Here is a 10,135-nt window from a genome sequence, read left to right as displayed (position 1 = left end):
CCCCGTGACTCGAGGTTGCCAGATAGGCTGCAGGATCCAGCAGGAACATTTGTAGATCTGCAGCTGTGGTAACTAGAGCAGACCTGGCAACCCGGATGCCGAAACACTACTGACTTTGTGATTGGTCGATAGGTGGAGGGTTGAGCTTCAGGCCAAAACACAACATGTCAACATCAACATCAGTTGAGGGCTGCAACAACAACTTTTATATTGACAATATCCTGGCCGGACTACTGTTGTCAGTGATAAGTATTTGAAATGAACATGATTTCTTAATGTCTAGTGACATATCAGGGCCATTTTATGATTAATTGAAATATATTTCTTACATACAGTTCCTTTAATTAATTTCTGATGGCTGTTATTCAGATATTTTTGTTTAAATTTTACTTTATTTGAAATGGTTGACATTTAAGAAATTAATTTGAGTAATTCTTACTTAATTTATTTGTTAAATTTAATTAATAATATTGCTTGGAATCTGTTGCCACAATTTTATTAAGTAGATAGAGCTTATTGCTTTTTATAGTGCACAGTCCTCACTCACTCGCGTCCTGGTTTCCATCAGACATACCCAAGGCTTTGAAAGAGGACTGGTAATGAAAGGGTAATGTGTGTGTGGGCTTTGACATTGCTGACAGATCCTTCATACTTTCTGGACATACTCCTACTCATGCCTCTCTTACTTTGTCCGTCTCAACGTCCAGCTTTAACTTGAGATCTTGGTGTTCTCCACAGCAGTGCAGAAATCTGTAATGATTGAAAAGATTTGGATGCATTGGATGATAGGTACAGTACAGGCCAAAAGTTTGGACACATTACTATTTGTAATGTTTTTGAAAGAAGTTTCTTCTGCTCATCAAACCTGCATTTATTTTATCAAAAATACAGAAAACATTTTTTAATATTGTGATATATTACAATTTAAAATATTTGGTTTTGAATTTATTATACTTTAAATTATCATTTATTTCTGTGATGCAAAGCGGAATTTTCGGGATCGTTACTCCAGTCTTCAGTGTCATGTGACATCCAGTCTATCAGATCCTTCAGAAATCATTCTAATATTCTGATTTATTAGTGTTGGAAACACTTCTGCTGCCTAATATATTTAATGAATAAAAGGTTGAAAAGAACTGAATTTATTCAAAATAAAAACATTTTCAAAAAATATAACTCCTTTACTATCAATTTTTATCAATTGAACACATCCTTGCTGAATAAAATTATTGATTTATATATATATAAAAAAAAGACTGACCCCAAATTACTGACCAGTAGTCTACAGGTCCTTCTAAAAAATTAGCATATTGTGATAAAGTTCATTATTTTCCATAATGTAATGATAAAAATTAAACTTTCATATATTTTAGATTCATTGCACACCAACTGAAATATTTCAGGTCTTTTATTGTTTTAATACTGATGATTTTGGCATACAGCTCATGGAAACCCAAAATTCCTCTCAAAAAATTAGCATAAAAGGTTCTCTAAACGAGCTATTAACCTAATCATCTGAATCAACTAATTAACTCTAAACACCGGCAAAAGATTCCTGAGGCTTTTAAAAACTCACAGCCTGGTTCATTACTCAAAACCGCAATCATGAGTAAGACTGTCAACCTGACCCTGCCCAGAAGGCCTTTATTGACACCCTCAAGCGAGAGGGTAAGACACAGAAAGAAATTTCTGAACGAATCGGCCGTTCCCAGAGTGCTGTATCAAGGCACCTCAGTGGGAAGTCTGTGGGAAGGAAAAAGTGTGGCAAAAAACGCTGCGCAACGAGAAGAGGTGACCGGACCCTGAGGAAGATTGTGGAGAAGGACCGATTCCAGACCTTGGGGGACCTGCAGAAGCAGTGGACTTAGTCTGGAGTAGAAACATCCAGAGCCACCGTGCACAGGCGTGTGCAGGAAATGGGCTACAGGTGCCGCATTCCCCAGGTCAAGCCACTTTTGGGCTACAGAGAAGCAGCACTGGACTGTTGCTCAGTGGTCCAAAGTACTTTTTTCGGATGAAAGCAAATTTTGCATGTCATTTGGAAATCAAGGTGCCAGAATCAGGAAATGCCAAAATGCTTAAAGTCCAGTGTCAAGTACCCACAGTCAGTGATGGTCTGGTTTGCCATGTCAGCTGCTGGTGTTGGTCCACTGTGTTTTATCAAGGGCAGGGTCAATGCAGCTAGCTATCAGGAGATTTTGGAGCACTTCATGCTTCCATCTGCTGAAAAGCTTTATGGAGATGAAGATTTTGTTTTTCAGCACGACCTGGCACCTGCTCACAGTGCCAAAACCACTGGTAAATGGTTTACTGACCATGGTATTACTGTGCTCAATTGGCCTGCCAACTCTCCTGACCTGAACCCCATAGAGAATCTGTGGGATATTGTGAAGAGAAAGTTGAGAGACGCAAGACCCAACACTCTGGATGAGCTTAAGGCCGCTATCGAAGCATCCTGGGCCTCCATAACACCTCAGCAGTGCCACAGGCTGATTGCCTCCATGCCACGCCGCATTGAAGCAGTCATTTCTGCAAAAGGATTCCTGACCAAGTATTGAGTGCATAACTGAACATAATTATTGACTTTTTTGTATTAAAAACACTTTTCTTTTATTAGTCGGATGAAATATGCTAATGTTTTGAATGGGGGGACAACTATTCTATAAGGTTAAAAGTTTCGCAACAAATTTGTACACTCACAGCCACTTAACTTGGTTGATTGAAACTTTTCTTGCTACATAACTTTACTGGTTAAATTTTTTTTTTTCTGAAACTGAAAATATACTTTTCATTTACATTTATTTAACGATTTGATGACTGATTTTATCTAATTCAACTTGCCACACATTCAGCCTTGCAACTGAACACATGACCTTGGTGTTTTTAGCACCATACTGTTAAAGCAACAGTTGTGCTTTCATATCCTGTTTACAATATACAGTCTTGTTCAAAATAATAGCAGTACAATGTGACTAACCAGAATAATCAAGGTTTTTCGTATATTTTTTTATTGCTACGTGGCAAACAAGTTACCAGTAGGTTCAGTAGATTCTCAGAAAACAAATGAGACCCAGCATTCATGATATGCACGCTCTTAAGGCTGTGCAATTGGGCAATTAGTTGAATTAGTTGAAAGGGGTGTGTTCAAAAAAATAGCAGTGTGGCATTCAATCACTGAGGTCATCAATTTTGTGAAGAAACAGGTGTGAATCAGGTGGCCCCTATTTAAGGATGAAGCCAACACTTGTTGAACATGCATTTGGAAGCTGAGGAAAATGGGTCGTTCAAGACATTGTTCAGAAGAACAGCGTACTTTGATTAAAACGTTGATTAGAGAGGGGAAAACCTATAAAGAGGTGCAAAAAATGATAGGCTGTTCAGCTAAAATGATCTCCAATGCCTTAAAATGGAGAGCAAAACCAGAGAGACGTGGAAGAAAATGGAAGACAACCATCAAAATGGATAGAAGAATAACCAGAATGGCAAAGGCTCAGCCAATGATCACCTCCAGGATGATCAAAGACAGTCTGGAGTTACCTGTAAGTACTGTGACAGTTAGAAGACGTCTGTGTGAAGCTAATCTATTTTCAAGAATCCCCCGCAAAGTCCCTCTGTTAAAAAAAAGGCATGTGCAGAAGAGGTTACAATTTGCCAAAGAACACATCAACTGGCCTAAAGAGAAATGGAGGAACATTTTGTGGACTGATGAGAGTAAAATTGTTCTTTTTGGGTCCAAGGGCCACAGGCAGTTTGTGAGACGACCCCCAAACTCTGAATTCAAGCCACAGTACACAGTGAAGACAGTGAAGCATGGAGGTGCAAGCATCATGATATGGGCATGTTTCTCCTACTATGGTGTTGGGCCTATTTATCGCATACCAGGGATCATGGATCAGTTTGCATATGTTAAAATACTTGAAGAGGTCATGTTGCCCTATGCTGAAGAGGACATGCCCTTGAAACGGTTGTTTCAACAAGACAATGACCCAAAACACACTAGTAAACGGGCAAAGTCTTGGTTCCAAACCAACAAAATTAATGTTATGGAGTGGCCAGCCCAATCTCCAGACCTTAATCCAATTGAGAACTTGTGGGGTGATATCAAAAATGCTGTTTCTGAAGCAAAACCAAGAAATGTGAATGAATTGTGGAATGTTGTTAAAGAATCATGGAGTGGAATAACAGCTGAGAGGTGCCACAAGTTGGTTGACTCCATGCCACACAGATGTCAAGCAGTTTTAAAAAACTGTGGTCAAACAACTAAATATTAGTTTAGTGATTCACAGGATTGCTAAATCCCAGGGAAAAAAAATGTTTGTACAAAATAGTTTTGAGTTTGTACAGTCAAAGGTAGACACTGCTATTTTTTTGAACACACCCCTTTCAACTAATTGCCCAATTGTACAGCCTTAAGAGCGTGCATATCATGAATGCTGGGTCTCATTTGTTTTCTGACAATCTACTGAACCTACTGGTGACTTGTTTGCCACGTAGCAATAAAAAATATACTAAAAACCTTGATTATTCTGGTTAGTCACATTGTACTGCTATTATTTTGAACAAGACTGTACTTCAATAAATTTCAAGTGCCAAAAACCCTTTTGCTTATGATGAGGTTACTGAAGAAGTTGTAAAGTGTCTTTAACATCTTCAAAGGGTTTTCATCAGTGTGGCATTTTGAAGACCCGTGTATGCTGTTTTCATGTTTATAGTGTTCTTCCATCTCTCAATGCCTTGAAAACATTTAAATGGTCCAACAAAGTTTTTTTAATATTATTATTCCTTACTTTTATGATCGTAATTTTAAAACTTTCCTTTTAAAAAAATGCCAAGAGGTTCTCAAGTTTTCTGCCAAGTAGCAATCTAAAAACCCTCAATGTTCCTTCAAGTTATGCTTTTATATTGTTGGTGTTCCTTACATTTATGAGCATTGATATCCTGAGAACTTCTTAGAGGTTTCAGTCAGTAGGGAGTTTTGAAGACCCTTGAATGGTCTTTCAAATTGTTTTCATGTTTACATTGTTTCTTCCTGCCCTTTATGATCTCAACACCTTGATAATTTGACTTTATAAAGATTCTGAGACATTCTGGACAACCTTAAAGGAATAGTTCACTTCAAAATGAAAATATCCTGATATGTTACTCACCCCCATCTCATTCAAGATGTTCATGTCTTTCTTTCTTCAGTCGAAAAGAAAATACGTTTTTTTTAGGAACACGTTTCCGGATTTTTTTCCACACCATTGCAACCAAACTGTTGAAGGTCCAAATCAATGCAGTTTCAAAGGGCTTCAAAGGCTCTGCTCGATCCCAAAAGAGGAATAGGGTCTTATCTAGCAAAACTGTCATTTAAAAATAAAATAAAAATTAATTATGTTTTAAACTAAATCGCTCATGTGAAGGCTAATACAAACATCCTTTGTATGTCAAACAATGATGTCAAGGTGAAGATGGAGTGTTTTTTGGTAAAGGCCATTTGTATTAGTCCTCACATGTTCACCTGGGGGCGGTACTTTTATCACCGTCTAGTGTGATCTTTTCAACATGATTCCGCAATCCTTGGCATGTCGCAGAGCAGCGCAATGAGCAATTTAGGATAATTTTTTTTTTTTTTTTGATCGTTTCGACATGTACATATTGGATGAGATGGGGGGTGAGTAAAATATCAGGATTTTTTTACATTTTGAAGTTAACTAATCATTTAAATGGTCCAACAAAGTTAAAAAAAAAAATGATAGTTGCGCTTACTTCCCTTTATCCAGCTAATAATTTAAAAGCCGTTTTTAAAAGTATGCCTAAATTCTACAAAGTTCCAATCTGAAAACCTCAATGGTCCCTCAACCTTTTCAGGTTCTTCCAGGTTTCCATCTAAATGTGAAGCAAAGTCCGCAACAAACAACTAAAACAACGAATGTGAATTAGATGTATTTCCATCAAGTTGTTTGTTTATTCGAATGATGGTGGTATTGGTAACCTAGTAACAACAGTAAATAAAACACCATAACTGAAAACAGACGATTAGTCATCATGGATTTAATGTTTGCTATGTCAGAATTTATTCGACAAATGCGTTTCCATCTCCCATTATTAGCATAAGTCAAAAATGACTTCAAGCGAGTGTAAAAATGTATTCCATTATTGTGGCCTTCGGAGGAACCTCAAATGGCCCATCAGCTTGTTTTAATGTTTAATATGTTGCTTCCTACCTATTATGATTTTTGGTACCTTGAGAACAAGCTTTGAAATGATACCATTCAATAAGATGGCTTTATTTTGTTGTTCCTATAAAGTTCTTGGAGACATATTTGACGCAATGCTGTGCATTGAAGCAACTTCCGATACAATATATTCATAGTAAGCCGATCCTTGGACTTGCACTGTTCTGGAATATGTGTGAATATATTATATATGTACCCATTATACTGTATGCTTTTAGTCTCCTGCAGTGGAACGGTTTTGTCATTCCTCTTAAGGTTGTTCTTTCCATCGTATAGCCAGACTGCAGTGTATCAGGATCTTACTATCATCCCTTATTCACAGCATGTCCTACTGTTTCTCCTCAGGTGTTCTCCCTATTGCTGTAATGCATAATGCATGTTCTCCCAGTATGAACTCTAGGCTCCATGTCCCAGAGCAACTTCCTTCCTCTCCACTGCACTTTGATTGACAGCTGTTAATACGGGCTGAAACCACGGAGAGCGTAAGTGTTAGGAATGTCTCCTGACTGCAGAGGACCTTGTGAACACGCCAAGGCTCTTGTTGTGAGAGGGGATATTTTAACATGAGCGGCAGAGCTTTTGAAGTCCACTTTGATAGATCATGTCTGAGTTTTAATGCTGCATAGGTAGCTTTTATAGGTGATGTTTGATCTCAGTGTTTACTGAATCTTGCGTGTAAAACTTTAAACTTAGGTATGGAAGTGCAGATTTGAACATAATTTTTGAAACCTGCAGTGCATTTTGAACGTCCACCAATCCTATCAAGAGACAACACAAGGTCATAAACAAAATTCGCATGAATTTCATAGAGGAATACTGATGTAAAAGATAAGAAACAATCTTAGTTAAAAGTTAAAAACAATCTTGCTAAATGACTTTTGGGCAAAATTCTTAAGGCTATATTTTGTACAATACACCAGTGTTTCTTGCAATTTAATGTTTAATCTCAAACTAATTTTTGTGAAAAATAAAAACAATTCATTAAAAACAAGTCAACCTAAGCTGAACATTTAATTGTCCTTCCCACCATTGTACCATTCCCTCCCACATTAATTAATATGCAAAAGTGATTATTTTAATGACTGTGAGCATTGTAAATTATTAATAGTAGAATACTCATTTGATTAAAATCCATTAAAAAAATAAGTTTAGCTAAATGTTTTGTTTCTCATCCCAAAAATACTTAGATTTTAATGTGATGAAATAAACATTTTAATACCTTAGCAAGCATTGCAAAGTATGTAAATTAAAGTAATATGGTACCATACTCTGCTTTTTATCCAATATGTCATGAGTCATGTCCTTCCTCTTTATTCATGAAGGGTCATTGGAAACGTTTTAAGATCCCTAAAATGTAACATTGTACATTATCAAGGACTCTATTGTATGGCTTCATTACCGGTGTTGTGTTTGTTTTGTAGATTAACGGGACTTGTTTTAGGTCGCCGCTCATTCTTTATTCTTTGGTGTTGAGACTTATATCTACATGTCTCAACACAGTGGACATTCTGAAGATTCTCAAGTTGCAGAAGTTGAAAAGATGATTTGGAATAGCACTATATCAGGTAAGCTCCATCCACAAATATTGATACTTCGTGTGTTACTTTGAGAAGTTCCTGTTATTTTTAGCTGAGAGAATGAACCCATCATGGTACAAGTGTCTAAGTATCTAACGATTTGTCATGCAACTCACGTTTAGGCGGACGGGGAGTTTGTAGGACGGCACACGAGTTTCTCACATCGCCGGCGTTTTGCACTTCCTGCGTATCAATTAATATGCAAATCAGTGGCGCTTTACTCAAGGCAATCATGTAGATGCCTCGCCGGCTTTTTTTTCATTTTATGTCTTTTTGATGTCACACCCAATGAGTTTCAACAGGGCAATTAGGAGTTTTAACGCCTCACTTATATGAAAGATCATGTTGTCGCTCTTGCTCCTGTATGAGCACACATGCATGCCCTCCTATTGAATTATATAAGGAGCGCTCGTCACTCATAGTGTCGCTTTTCATAAAAGCCCTCGAGCGATTGCTCACTTTAGTGTTTCGGTAGCTGTCAGCGCTTCTTTTTGCCTCTGGATTTGGCCTTGTCATCAAAAATGTTCTGGGGTTATGCCCTGTTGCCTCATGGGATATCACCCCCCCCCCCCCCCCCATTTTCTTGCAACATATATGAGTTGTTAACTAGTTACTTTTCCTGACTCCATTTGACTTTCCTTTTGTTTCTGGTTTAATTTCATTTAACGGCAGACCTTTCTCAGTCCACGGAAATCACAGCCCGAGGTGTATACTTGCCGGGGAGAAACATTTTTCCCGTTTTTTCTGTAGATATTATTCACAGGCATGCACAACAAAAAGTCGACAGTGAGTATCTTGGGACTGTAGCCTGAAGCCACGATGCAAACGCTCTGATGCTGGCTGTTATCGTTATTTGTCATCGTTACGGTAAGGGACCGTTACTCAGCGCTTGATATGTGTCTCACAGTGTGAAGAAGACAATTTGTGTTTGTCTCTTCGTGTGTGGGTACTTTTGCCCTGGAAGATAGTGTGAGGAATGATGGAAAGAATGGAATTGTAAGTAAACAAGAAAAACAAACCGAGGGAACACAACGAAACATGAAAAAGACTAGTTAATTGAAAATTGTGGGGTGCTTTATCTCTGTAGCTGTGGGCGGGATCCTTTTTGAAGTCTCACCTCCTTGGGGAATCGTCTAGTGTTCAGGATTAGACATGCAGCTCGTCTCAGTGTGTGTGTGTGTGTGTTTGTGTGTGTGTGTGTGTGTGTGTGTGGAGTCCCAATCCTCTTGGCACTCTGGTCCAAAAGATGCTATTTCCCATTATCCCTCAGTCGCTCTTGAATTTACGGCATTAGCGTTTGATTGTCATAATTTGGAATGCGTGTTAAATATGCACGTCCTAATTTCACTACGTAACCTCAATCTGATCATTAAGAACCAATGCAACTCTCACCCCTAGGTCAGTGCTTCAAGATGCAGATTTTACACTGGTCATCTATATTAGCAACCCGACACAGTGCTAAAATTGTTTATGGTACAATGGTAAACAATAACTGTGCACCATTAATGTGATTTTTCCAATAATCAAAGTTATTTAATAATTCCATTTACAATACGTTTTTTATTATTCTGATTATTCTCAAAGAATTGTGGTCGTTTTTATCGTCATTATTCACATAGCGCAATGCACAGCACAAATGATGAACTTGTCTTGCATACAGTAAGTGTGTGATTGGGAGCCTGATCACGGAATACATATCAATAATATGAGTGTGAAATGTATACGGCAAAATGAGTTTTGGCGTGCATATGGTACGCAGTATTCGCATGCATATGATATGCACTTGATGGCGTATTCGTATCATATGCACGCAAAAACTCATTTTGGCTTTTACATTCCTCAACATTGCACACTCGTATTATTGATAAACATTCTCATGTGCTTGTGTTAGTTATTGGCCACTGTTTTACACTATATTGTCATGTGCTTCGGATGAGACGTTAAACCGAGGTCCTGACTCTCTGGTTTTTAAAAATCCCAGGATGTAAAAGAGTAGGGGTGTAATCCCGGCATCCTGGCCAAATTTGCCCATTGGCCTCTGTCCATCATGGCCTCCTAATCATCCCCTTCTCCTGATTGGCTTAATCACTCTCAGTCTCAGTCTCCTCTCCACCAATCAACCCCCTTCCATGTAAAGCACTTTGAGGACCCAGAAAAAGCGTATGTAACAAAGAAATAATATTCTATTAAATTCTATGGTTTTATGCATCTGGTACATGGCAGGTCTTAAAATTAGGTAAATACAACCTCAGATGAACAGCAACATATGACATATTACACCGTTTCATTACTTATTTAACAAAAACTAGGAAACCCTAGGGATTTAGGTGCTGCTAATCA

Source organism: Pseudorasbora parva, chromosome 16 (assembly GCF_024679245.1).
Source record: "Pseudorasbora parva isolate DD20220531a chromosome 16, ASM2467924v1, whole genome shotgun sequence".
NCBI classification, from domain to species: domain Eukaryota; kingdom Metazoa; phylum Chordata; class Actinopteri; order Cypriniformes; family Gobionidae; genus Pseudorasbora; species Pseudorasbora parva.
Note: the sequence above shows the minus strand (reverse complement) of the source record.